At 37.3% G+C, this 13,767-nt stretch overlaps 1 protein-coding gene across 2 annotated transcripts in view; it reads left to right on the forward strand.

Annotated features, from left to right (window-relative positions):
- LOC149820937 (Transducin family protein / WD-40 repeat family protein) overlaps nt 1-13,767 on the forward strand; it is a 188,995-nt gene that overhangs the window by 157,645 nt on the left and 17,583 nt on the right. The window lies entirely within an intron of this gene.

Below are 13,767 nucleotides of genomic sequence, written 5' to 3' on the forward strand. Positions count from 1 at the left end.
TCAAATCTCCATGAAGAAAAGCATTCTTCACATCAAGTTGGCTAATAGTCCATTGATGTTCAATAGTTAAAGAAAGTATGACTCTGATTGTCCCCATCCGCACCACTGTTCTAAAGGTTTCATCATAATCATGTCCTTGCTCTTGTGTAAAACCTTTGGCTACAAGTCTCGCCTTGTATCGCTCTATAGTCCCATCTGGTTTATACTTTATTTTGTACACCCATTTCGAACCAACAACGTTTCTGTCAGGTGGTCTTGGCACGACATCCCACGTACCACATTCATGTAGAGCTTCCATCTCCTCATTCATTGCTTCAATCCATCTTCTGGAATTTGACGCTTGAGAGAACGTTGTGGGTTCATCTTCTTTATTCAAGGCTGTTAGAAAAAGTTGAAAATCTAATGAGAAATTTTCATAACTGACCCACCTTTCAATTGGATGGCGAGAACGTGTAGATCTTCTAGTATCAACGATGTTGGATGTAGAGGATGCATCCACATCCAAATTAACTATAGTGGACGGCTCTCTTTCTCGTCGAGTGTAGCCGAGGCCTTTATACCTTTCTGGATTCAAAGTTGGGTCTGTATTTTCATGGGCAATCATTTCATCAGTAGACACAGATCTCTTATCCTTTTGAGTGCAGTTTGAGCAAACATTACTAGCTCCTGAGAGAAGTTCATAATTCAACCAAGGATAATAAGCCTCAACTTTAGGTTTTGATTCTGAAGTACTAGTATATCGACAATCAAAATTCAATTCATCGAAGATGACATTTCTTGATATTTTGATGCGCTTGCTCACCGGATCATAGCACCTGTACCCTTTATAGTCATCAGCATAACCCACAAACCAACACTTCAGGGCCTTATCCTGAAACTTATGCCTCATTGAACTGTCAACATGAACATAGCATAAACAACTAAACACATGCAATTCATAATAGTTGGGATGTACACCAAAAAGAGACAAGGCGACTTGTTTTCCAAAACAGTCATGGGCAATCGATTTATCACATGAACTGCAGAATGAAAAGCCTCTGTCCATAAAGTGATCGGAACACTACTGTCATGCATCATGCTCATCGCACTCTCAACAATATGGCGATGCTTCCTTTCAGCAATCCCATTTTACTGAGGTGTGTGTGGGCAAGACACCTTTTTCCTTATCCCGTTACTTTGAAGAAAGTTAGTAAAGTCAATGAAAGAGAATTCACCTCCTCCGTCACATTGGAAACTTAAGATGTTTTCAGAAAATTGGTTTTTGACAAAGGAATGGAAGTTACAGAACAACTTGAAAGTCTCAGATTTATGTTTCATGAAAAATATCCAAGAATAGCGAGAATAATTGTCAACAAATAAAAGATAATATCTAGTTCCAGATATGGAAGTAACTGGAGCAGGCCCCCAAACATCAGAACAGATAGTCTCAAGAGGTCTTAAAGCTCTTTTATTGATAGAATGAAATGGTAAAACATGACTCTTACATAAGAGACAACTAGAACATTTGTTGTCATTGACATTTATTCCTAAACTTGACTTGGGAATAAGGTTATTTGAAACAAGCTTTTCAATGAAACTATTACTGCAGTGACCTAGACGACCATGCCAAAGGTTTGGCTTATTGATTTCAGAGACATTGAAAACACAGGTGGGATTTTCAGAAGGTAACGATGATTGGGGCTTCAAGTTTGTGTCTGCAGAGCGAATATGTGCTGAAGGATCTTCTTGAAAAACATACATATTGCCTTGGTGTTTTCCTCTAGCGAACGTCTCCTTCGTGCAGAGATCCTTGACAAGAACAGAAGAATGAGTAAATTCAACTGAGGCTTGGATATCATCAAGTTTAGAAACTGAAACGATGTTTTTCTTGATATTAGGAGCATAAAGAACCTCTGAAAGGTTGATGGAAGATTCGGGCAAGGGTATAATGGAGTTTCCAATATGCGAGACAGGGTGGTGTGATCCATCTCCAGTAACTATACTACTTCTACCAATGTAAGGAACAAGTTTAGGAGCTTACCTGCATCACCAGTAACGTGAGTCGCTGCGCCAGAGTCCACATACCAAGTACCTTGCTCATTTTGTTTCAGATTCAATTCTGCTAATGCTGACAACAATAACTCCTTTACTTCTCCGTTGATCCTTGTACTGTCTGTGCCTCTTTTTGCTTCAGTTTGTGTTGACTTTCCTTTATTTAGGGGATTGAACCAGCAGTTAGCTTTGATATGCCCCTTTTTATTGCACAGAAAGCAGGTAGGAATTGGCCTCTGTCTTTGTGGATTGGTATATGTGTTGAGTGTAGGCAATAATCCACGACCTCCTTGACCACTTCTCCCTTGTGCTCCCTTTCCCTTGATATCATAGCTTCCTCGTCCTCGTGCATAAGTAACCCCTGTAGCAAGAACTTCTTGTGCCCCAGTATGCATAGATGATTCTTCAGAAAATCCCTTTAAATTCATCTCATATTGCAACAATTTTGCACGCAGATCTTCAAAGTTGGGCAGCTCAGGTAAACATAATAGGGAAGTGACGATTATATGATAGTCGTGTCCCAATCCACTGAGAGTTTGATGTACCAAATCTTTATCAGTAATTGTACTTCCAACAACTGCTAGTTGATCTGTGATAACCTTCATTTTGTTCAAATATTCCATGATGGTCATGGAATCCTTCCTTAACATTTGAAATTCTCTTTTAAGAAACATAATCCTGGCCTGAGAAACCTGTGAGTATGTCTGAACAAGTCTGTTCCAAAGTTGCATGGCGGTGCAGTCATCTGGAATGGCTACAAATACCTCTTGTGATAGTGTAGATGTAATATAAGCAACTAGCACTTGATCTCTTTTCATCCAAGCCACAAATTCAGGATTTCTAACATATATTGTAGTAGATTCTCCTTTGTTGTCCCTTTCTTCTCGTGATATGAACTCAGGAGGAACTGGAATAGATCCATCCAGATGTCCAGAAAGATCCTGACTCCTAATGAAAGGTATGATTTGCCTCTTCCAAGTCAAGAAGTTACCATTATTTAATTTTTCAGACACGAGTTGGCTGAGGAAACTTAAAGAAAGAACCGACTGGCTACGAAGTGAATCCATGTGTCACAGTATTAAGAGTGGGTTCAGCACAATCTGCCTACAGTTTTTGTAACCTTTTTTTTTTGCAGAAACTAAATCAGATCAATGGCTATCACATTGCTGATTTGAAACCGAAATTTAATATCTTTCAGATTTCTGATTTGTATAGGGATGGAATATTGGGTATGAAAATAACACAAAAAAAATCTTGAATATGGATTCCCACTTGATATTGACGCAATGCTTCCAAGCTAAAGGAGAGAAAATAGAAGAAATGAGAGTGGATCGACTTGATCAGATCTGATCAAGGATGCAACTGAATCAAATTAGGGCCTGATTGCGTGATTAGCTCACGCTGTGATCAAGAATGATGAACAGGGTATATTAATGACAGGAAAAGATATTTTCAACAAGGATTTGAGTCGAAAATCTGGGCTGAGTCACTCAGTCCTCTCTGAGTTGACTCAGATTAGATTGGGAGATAGTTTGATCAGATCTGATTAACATTAGATCTGATCAAGTTCAAGAAACAGAAATGAAACTGTAGGGAGAAAAAGGAAAGAATGAGACTGGGTCAGTCGTGAACAAAAAAAAAACACAAATGAGATGGGGGGGGAATATTTTCTTGACTTTAGAAGAGGAAATCTAGAAGGGATAGATCTTCAGACGTACCTTTTTGGATCGATTCCAGTTTCAATTGAAGCGTGGCTTTGATACCATGTTAGATTTACAACCTGCAGGTCGTTCCACGCGTGAGAGCTGAGAAACAGAGAGAGATAGAGAAAGGGAGAGAGGGGTTGAGGAAAAAACTGATACCCTATTGTGTTAGGGTCGGCTGCTGTGTATACTCCTTTATATTAACCTGCTATTACAAAATTAGGGTACTAAAATACCCTCATTACGATAAAATATATTACACAATGCCATTAATGAAAGGTGTATGTCATGGGTCTGGATCTGGAGATCCATGACTCGTAACTAGAGAAAACACTTCTTTTCACTGAGCCCCTGCCGACAACAGCGAGGCGGCAGGGGCTGAGCCCCTGCCGACAGCCATGAGACAGCAGGGGGCCAGCCCCTGCCGACAGCCAAGAGACGGCAGGGGCTAGCCCCTACCGACAACAAGGAGGCAGGGGCCAGCCTCTGCCGATAGTCGAGACGCGGCAGGGGGCCAACCCCTGCAGACAGAGAGATCAGGACGGGGGTGACAAGGGGCAACCGACCTCCCGTCGGTTTCCCTATCACTCACAGGGGTGAGGGGGTGTCGCAGGGGCCATTGGTCCCCTGCCGGCACACCGGCGCACCCCCAGAGGGAAAAGGGGACGACAGGGGCCTCACAGGCCACCTATCGGGCCCCTGATGGGCACAGGGGAGGTGGGAGGTCGCTGCAGGGGCCGTGCGCCGCCTGCAGGCCTCCTGACGAGGTGACAGAGAGGGGGGTGAGGAGGAGAAGAGGGAGGAGAACGGTGTACCCGGGAGGAGGTGGCCGGCGTCGGCGTGGGTCGCAGCGACGGCAGCGCTGGTGGCGTGCGCAGAGAAGAAGGAGGTCGGCGCGTTGGGGGGCGAAGGACTGCTAGAGGGAGGCGTGCCTCCCCTCGCCCTCCTACACAGTGCTTAAAGGGCACAGAGAGGCGATGAATGGGGAAACCCTCGATGGGTTTCCCTAATTCACCCGATATCGCATGTGGGGGGTTGCGGCGCTCGGGAAGAGGCTGAGTCGGGTTATTAAACCCTATTGATGGCGGGCCCGGCCCGGGTCCGGACCCGACCTGACTCGGCCCGGGTCCGATACAATTATATATTTTTTTTATTTTTATTTTTTTTTAAAAAACTTTGGGTTTTACAGTTTTTGCCTCAAATATGAGCAAATGAGATCTTTCCTTCTCCATAGATCTACTCATCTTCTCCTAGAGGATGTCGTTGTCGAAATATGTTAAGAGGAAACTCGTCTTGGCATGTCTAACAGAGGAGAAAATGAAGTGTTGGCAGTATCTAAGTCTGACAACCATGTGAAGTCTTACAAGCCTCCACACTTTGGGAGGCAAAATAATTATAGTAATAATAATAACTATAGTGGTGGTAACTATGGTGGTAGAAAAGCTATTTGCCACTGTTGTAATGAGCTGAGACATATAAGGCCTCATTGTCCTAAGCTCAACGGTGATTTCAAGAACAATGTGGCTTCCATTGAAGAATTCATACCTAAGAAGGAGGAGACAAGCAAAAGAGGAGACTTTAAGGGTACTTTTTCTCTTTCTCAACTATCGGAGGCACTTCAACAAATACTCAAATCATCATCTAAATCTAGTGCCGCTATTGCCCCTTAAACAAATACTCAAATCATCATCTACATCCGGTGCCACTATTGCCTTTTCTTCTCTTTCAAGTATGTGTTTTTGGATTCTTGATTCAGGTGCCTCTTTTCTTATGACCCCTTATAAGAACTCTATTTTCGATATATGCACCAACCCAAATTTATCTTTTGTTTCAATCGATGATGGGACCTCTTTAAAATTGAAAGCATTGTGACTTTAAATTCAAATTCTTCTAAAAAATTCCTTGTTCAAAAGGTAAAAGTTGTTCCTAAACTTAATTTAAATATTTTCTTTGTTTCTCAAATATTCGATTATGGATGTGAATCTCTTTCTCATCAAAAGGTTGCACCATATAGGATCGCTGGTCTGGGAAACATATTGGGCAAGGAACTAGAGATCTTTACTACATGTATTTTTTGTTCATTCCCTCTTAAGTCATTTTATAATTATGTTCAAGAAAATGATGTTGAAATATGGCATAAAAGACTTGGACATCCTAGCTTTTCCAAGATGTATCTATTTTCATTTGCGGAGACATGTTGGAATGAAAAATATATTACTTGTAAGGATTATATCTTTAAAAAAATGAAGTATATTCTCTTTCCTCAAAGAACTTTTATTTCAAAAAGACATTTTGAGTTGGTGCATTCAGATGTATGGGGACCTTCTCTGGTCATATTAAAGGGTGGTTACTCTTATTATGTTGTTTTTATTAATGACTTCACAGGATATGCTCGGGTCTACTTCCTTAATTTAAAATAAAATATTTTTTCCTTCTTTGAAGAATTCTATATGATGGTCAAAAATCAATTTCAAAATAATATTTCTATCCTTAGATCAGACTCAGATAGGAGAAAATGTCAAATGAGTTTCAAAATTATTTAAAGAAAAATGATATTTGTCATAAAAGATCGTGCTCTAGAACCCCTCAACAAAGTGGGTTGGCGGAAAGAAAGCATAGGCATGTCATGGAAACTGCTAGAACCTTACTTGTTTATAAAAATGTTCTTAAAAGGTTTTGGGCCGAAGCCATTTTAATTTCAACATATTTAATAAATAGAATTTCTTCTTCGATTTTCCAAAATACTTCTCCATTTGAAAAATTATTCAAAATGACACCTGATTTCAAAAGATTATGTATTTTTTTGTTGTTAATGCTTTGTACTTTCCCACAAGAATAATAAATTGTCTCCAAAAACAATTGAATGTGTCTTTATGGGATATGGAGAAACACAAAAAGGATATAGATGTTTCAATTCTAATAATAACAAACTTTATTTGTCCAAGGATGCGACTTTCTTAGAAAAAGAAAATGGTTTTGATAAAGAAAGTAACAAAGAATAAGTAGACTATGCTTTTTTTTATTTCTTGTCAAGGTATAAAATTGATTCTCATAAATCAAATGATTATGAATTAAGTCATAATATATCTTTAAATGATAATGATACTTCTTTGTATGATGAAAATCCTGATAATGGTAATTTGGAATTATTCCACAGATGATAATTTAGTTGAGAACCCCTCTTAAAATATTCTAGTTTATACCCAACGTAGTCAAGAAAACCAAACAAATGCTTATGAGAGATACTCTCAAGATCTTTCGTTAAATAAAACCCGTAGTCAAAATTTGTCAAATAGAGACACCCCTCTTAGGAAACCCTATAGAACTTCCATTCCATCTAATAGGTTTGTATCCTATGAATCCTTACCATACTACAAGACATGTCTTCTAACTATTCATTCATATCATGAATCCTCTCATTATAGTAAAGCCAAAGATTGTCCTCATTGGATTGAAGCTATTAATCTAGAGCTTGAAACACTTTGGAAGACCCATACTTAGGAGATACTGAATTTACGTTTAGGAAAAAAATCTATAAGATGCAAATGGGTTTTTAAAGTTAAAACTAAAAGTGATGAAACCTTTGAGCGATACAAAGCTAGGTTAGTTGAAAAGGGCTATTCACAACAATATGAAATTTTCTATGAAGAGACATTTGCCCTGTGTCTAGGATGACTACTGGTAGAAGTCTCATAGCTATTGCATCCACCCAAAATTGGTCTATTTACCAACTAGATGTGAAAAATACATTTCTCAGTGGTAATCTTGATGAAGAAGTCTACATAGATCCTCCACCGGGTTTTAAGATTGAACAAGAAAATTTTTTAAAATTAAAAAAAGCTTTATATGGTCTTAAACAAGCTCCTAAGGTTTGGTATGATCGATTTATTTTTGTTATGATAAATTTGGGTTTTCGATCATGTTATAGTGACATTGCTCTCTTTGTTAATAATACAGGTACAAATATTGTGATATTGTTGTTATATGTTGACGACATGATAATTATAAGATGTGATAAAAAGGGAGTGAAATTAAATTAGTCTTCAAAGAAAATTTTGATATGTCTGATATGGGTTTTTTAGATATTTCTTAGGTATTGAGTTTGCATATGCTTCTAGAGGATATATCTTGTCACAGATGAAGCTGATAGCTGGCATTTGTGCTAAGTCAGGGATTTTTGACGATAAAAAGGTGGAGACTCCTGAGCTTGTCAATGCAAAGCTAAGACTTGAAGATGAGACTCTTCTTAAAGACCCTACACTGTATAGACAACTGATTGGATCCCTCACCTACCTGTTTATTACCAGACTCGACATAGCCCACGCAGTTCATGCAGTCAGTCAATTCCAATATGCTCCAACTACTGTGCACATGAGTGCAGTTATCCTCATCCTCTTTGATTTTTTTTATTATACTGATGCTGATCGGGGAGGAAACCCTAATGATAGAATCTCAACTACTGATTTTTGTGTCTTCTTAGGATATTCTATAATTTCGTTTAGGTGCAAGAAGCAACAAAAAATATCTTTGTCCTCAACTGAAGCTGAGTATTGTGCAATGACTACGACAACATTGGAGCTTGTGTGGCTAATAAGTCTTCTCAAAGACATGGGAGTGATCATCTCAAATCCTTCAAAGATGTGTTGCGATAATACAAATGCAATTTACACTGCGAGCAACTACACCTTCCATGAGCAAACCAAACACATTGAGATGGATTGTCATTATTTACACGATGAATATCTGAGAGGAACTATTGAGTTTCCATATGTTACATCAGAGTACAAGCTTGTAGATTTCTTCACTAAATCTCTTGTTGCACCTCAGTTTATTTTTCTTCTTAACAAACTTTCGGTAATTTCACTATAAGTTTGAAGGGATGTTAAAATATATGTATATACATATATATTATGTTATGAATTGTTTTGTCTTCAGGGGCATTTTAGTCTTTTTCTCTCATTGTAATAAGTATTGTCCACTAGAGACAGTTTTGTAGTTTTTTTTATTTTTTATATCTGTCTTTTTGTAATAATGAAGGGGTTCTTTGGTCTTTTGTACCATAGATCTGTTAAGAGTCCCAACAGTCATAAATATGACCGTTGGGGGCTCCCAACAGCTCTATTTGGGAGCTCCCAACTTCTTGTCCCTATTTCTTAATGCTTCTCTTAAGCATTTTATGTGTAATAAAGGATATATTTGTTATGTTGTTGTGTTGGTCTTTTGACTCTTTGAAGTCTTGTATGTACTTTGTGCTTATGTAGTGCCTTAGTGCTTTGTGTATTATCCCTTATTGGGTTTGTAATAGTGCATGTGCACTTTGTTTTGTATTTCCGCATTCTTCGTTACAGGGTGAACAAGGGATGTTGAAACATGTGGGTGGGCTTCTCTCTTGCAACAAAGGTTTCAGGTGGTTTATCTGGTGTCAACAAGTGCACTTGGATAAAAACATCTAAGGATTTGTTGATGGCATGGTCTCAAGATGTTTGAGGCAGTTCCTACAACACGAGGTAATCATTGAGTTTTTCTCATGCAAAGAGGTATTATCAATCATATGATCATGTATTTAAAATATGTCCAATTATAAGGTGGATCAAATTTTTGCTTGCAAGTCTGGCTTGGGGTTTTTGGTCCATAGGAGAAGCTAAGGATAGAGGCTAGTCTAATTTCCCATTTTGACTGTGAACCTAGAGTTCACAACTTTATAGCCTTCTCCTTGTGTATCTTTTGTTCTCTTTATAATCCTTGAGTAGCAATATGTCTAAACTCGACATGTGTAGTAGATGACCAATGAGAGAGAAAGATGGATGACGATGAAGTTAGAAGAGACAGCCCATGTTAGAAGAAAACACAGGCCCTTAATCAATTCTGCATAGGTGTCTCTTCATTATTAATATTTACATTGACCCACTTAGGTGTGCACACAAAATACTATTTAATGTTATCCTAGACCTTTTTTCATGTGCCCCTTGGTGAACAATGCCACCACCTCGATTTTTTTTCATATGAAAAAATAGCCACTTAAAAGTGGCAACAATAAAAGATGCTACATTGCATAGCTGCCATTGTGCCGATTAATACTTCCCCTCAAGTTGTACATCTGATCATAACATACATAACTTGTCTTTCAAATAATTAAATCTATCTTTGGAACAACCCTTGGTGAATGTCAGCCATTTGATGTTCCAAGTTGATGAACTTCATTCTTATTTTTTCTTTTACTTTTTGCTGTACAAGATGATTTTATGAATATGTTTAGATCTTCCATGAAAAACTGGATTTGCTTCAAGCACCAATGCACTTTTGTTACCTTAAAAGCCCTCTGCGGCCCTCACCCTTCCCTGAGATCCAGCACCTCTGCTTGGCTTGTATATTTAGAGCAGGCCCTAACTTGGTTGGTTCTCAGGAGGTTAGGGTTTTAGGGGCACAGCAAGTGTATCGTGTGCTTCAAAACAGAAGAGTCCATCACACACCTCTGTTGGGGCTGCAGCTTCTACCGGAACATCATAAAGAGGTCTTGGCCTGATCTGCAATTGAAAATCAATGAGATTACCCCTATCTGAGGTCTTCTTTTAGGTCCTGTCCCAATCAGTCTGTGTAAGAGCTGGTATTATGTATGGCATTGCTGGCTCCTTGCGACATGGCAGAGAAGATATGGACAAAATGGATCAGACGATTGTTAGCTACCATATCTATAGGACAATATGGATGGATATTGTGCAATATGGGGTGATTCAGACCTTGACTGGCTGTGACCTTTCCTAGAGTTCTATCTCCAGTCAAGTAGCTTTTTGGAATGACATCTGGTCACCCTTTCCTTTTTGGTAATCACTTCTTTATTGTTATAAGAACACAAATATTTTTCCTTCCTTTCAAAAGAATTTTTTATAACATTCTAACATCATCTTTATCATAGTTTTGTTTGAACAGGAGTCTAAGAATTTCCCTCCTCTTTCCCCTTGTTGTTTGATATTGTCAACAAGGGGGTTAGTTTATGTCAGAATACAAATGTACTTATTGGTATTTTTGTCATTTCACTTAGGGTATTGATGTCATTTGACTGGATTGTAAATAGAATTCTTTTTTAATTTTTTTTCTTTATTTTTTTGTATTTATTTTTCTGTTTTTTATGCCCTTTTCCATAAGGGTATTGATGTAATATGGCTAGCATATAGCTAGCCGTTGGGTTTGACTGGCCGTTAAAGGGCCTTTAACTAGCTGTTAGAAGCTCTCTAACAGCTAGTTCCTATTGTGTATAAATAGAGGCTTTAAGCCTCTTTGTAATTATGCTTTTGCAAAAAGCACTTTGTGAGGAATTTAATAAAGATTGTCTATTTTTATTTTGTATGTGTATTCTTGAGATATTTGGGGATTCTTTTGGGATTTCTTGTATTCAAACGCCATTTTTTGCAGTTTATTTTTGGGAAGAGTGGTCTTTGCAGCATTTTTTTGGCATCGCATTTTCTATTCACTCCTTACCTGCCTCCAGTTTTGTTAGCAATGTCTTTTTTGGTGGTATTAATGATCCTATTTGAAGGGCAATCCTAATTTGAAGTTCTTCTAATCTAGCTTGAAGGTTGATGAGCACAGATGTGGATTCCTAGCATTCAGGGAAGATGGAATGTTGGAGATTGTGGCGTCCACAGTATATTGTCGTGAGCACCATATTGCAGAAGTAGGAAAATATCAAAACTCATGTCTCTCCCACACTCGGAATGTTTCTAAACATTAAAAACACAGACAATATGATAAATTGAAGATGTTGATATTCTTATCACTAAAAATGAATATGTAACAAGTTTATTATGATATATATGATTTTACGAGAAAAATCTTGAAAGCAATTCCCATTTAATTTGCTTTGCCTATTTTCATTTCTTATAATATTTTCTTGTAGTTTCATTTATTTCAATTTTTTATATATGCAAGATTTCCTACAGAAAATATGAGAACAGAACCAAAAGTTTTTCCAAAAGATCATTGATTATAAAGTGTCATTTTTTAACTTTTATCAATGACTTTCATGTACTTACAACAGAGAATGATAGATACCATTAGGGTTCTGTGTGGTAGCCTCAGATCTTAGATCCCTGGATCTCTGGTCTGCAGATCTGAGACTCTTCATTTCGTTTGAGACAGATCTGGCATGGCCCCCACGCTTTGATCCATGCATCCATGAATCTCTGGGTGAGATCCATCGCATTCACACACGCCATTAAGGTTTTGCTATTTATCTTTCCCAGCATAGGATTCATAGTGACATACATTTTTATCGGCAATTTCTCGTTTTTCAAAAACTCGCGAGAAATTGAAAAAGTTCCATAAATCTCGCATTTTTTGGCAAAATCTCGGCAATAAAAAAATAAATTAAAAAATATAAAAATTAATTTTTATAAGAAAATATTAATATTTTTTTAAAAATAAAAATACATGATTTTTTGCGATAAATAGCCATTTAAAACGTAAATATCACATTTAAATCGTGGTATTTATGTTTTTTTCATAAATCTTGTGATATTTTGAAAATCTCGTGAGAAATTGCCATTTTAAATTTTCAGGCAATTTCTCTCTGTATTATCGCGAGATTTTCGTAAATCTTGCGATATTTGTCACACTGATAGGAGAGAGAGAGAGAGAGAGAGAGAGAGAGAGAGAGAGAGAGAGAGAGAGAGAGAGAGAGAGAGAGAGAGAGGCATTTCCTTGCTTTAGGCATGTTTGACATTTGTAACTTGTGGCATACTTGATCTTCTTGCCACCCATTTGACCTTATTGTTTAGCCCATTTTTGTAGTTGGGTGTTATTTTAGGTGTTATCTCACTCTTTAAACATTTATGATTGTCTGTCCAAAGGACATGACAATGCTTGATAAGATGTCTTGTTCAGATTAGAATAGACTGCATCTGTAAACTCTATGATTCCTTTATAGCCCTTTCAGGTGAATTGCATTCTCTTGTATACATGGAATAAATGTCATCAGACAGTATGTTCTTGGAAACTGGAACACTATCTTTTCACCATAGTCACAGATATTGGTGATATTTTGAAATATCGTGATATGATGGAAAAATGATATTAAAGGTAAAATATCGGAAATTTATATATATCGTGATACTATCGCGATATTAGCAATTAGTTTTACTTTTTATTTATTTTTTACATTTTAATATATTTTTCTTCTTTCTTTTACATATTTTACTTATTTCATTTATTATTTATGTACTTTTTTGTCTAAACATGAAATTTTCTTACTTATTTGTGTTATTTTTTAAGTCTCGATATTTTCTCGAGATTTATCACCAAACCGATAATATCTCGAGAAATAGCCTCACCGAGATATAGCTGATACCAACGTTATAAAAAATGTGCCTTGAGACGCAAAAGGCGCACCTCGCTTTGAGGTGCGACCCTCTTTGCCTCAAGGCGCAGGCCTGAGGCGTGAGGTGAAAAGAAAAAAAAGAAAAAGAAGAAGAAGAAGAAGAAGAAGAAGAGGACAGTATTTTTTATTTTTAATTAGTTTATAATTACATTTAATTAGTTTTTAGTTAGTTTCTTTACTTTTCATATATTTTAACTTTTATAGGTTAATCTCATATGAGAATTTCTATTGCTTATTGGTTGTTGCTTTATGGGACACTATATTTTTGAATTATATAATTTGTGCCTCACGGCGCAGTCCTGAGGCGTGAGGCGAAAAGAAGAAGAAGATATTTTTCAATTATATAATTAGTTTTCCAATTATGTAATCAATTTCTTAATTAGATATTTTTTTAAAGTTTTCAAAAAAAAAAATTTGAGGCTCACGTTTTACTCCTCGCCTCGCTACGCCTCAACACTTTTCACAACACTGGCTGATACCGATATTTGTGACTGCTTTTTACATATATTTCAAGCTAATTCTACATAAATATGTGGTGGGTGAAGATCTGGGAAGCTCTCCTATAATTTCTTTTAGGGAAAATTGCATTAGGGGCCAACCTTTTGCTATTAATCCCAAAAAGGAGCCTCACATTACTGAATTTCCTACATAGGCCTCTGG

Source organism: Nuphar pumila, chromosome 12 (assembly GCF_984573655.1).
Source record: "Nuphar pumila chromosome 12, dmNupPumi1.hap1.1, whole genome shotgun sequence".
Classification (NCBI taxonomy): domain Eukaryota; kingdom Viridiplantae; phylum Streptophyta; class Magnoliopsida; order Nymphaeales; family Nymphaeaceae; genus Nuphar; species Nuphar pumila.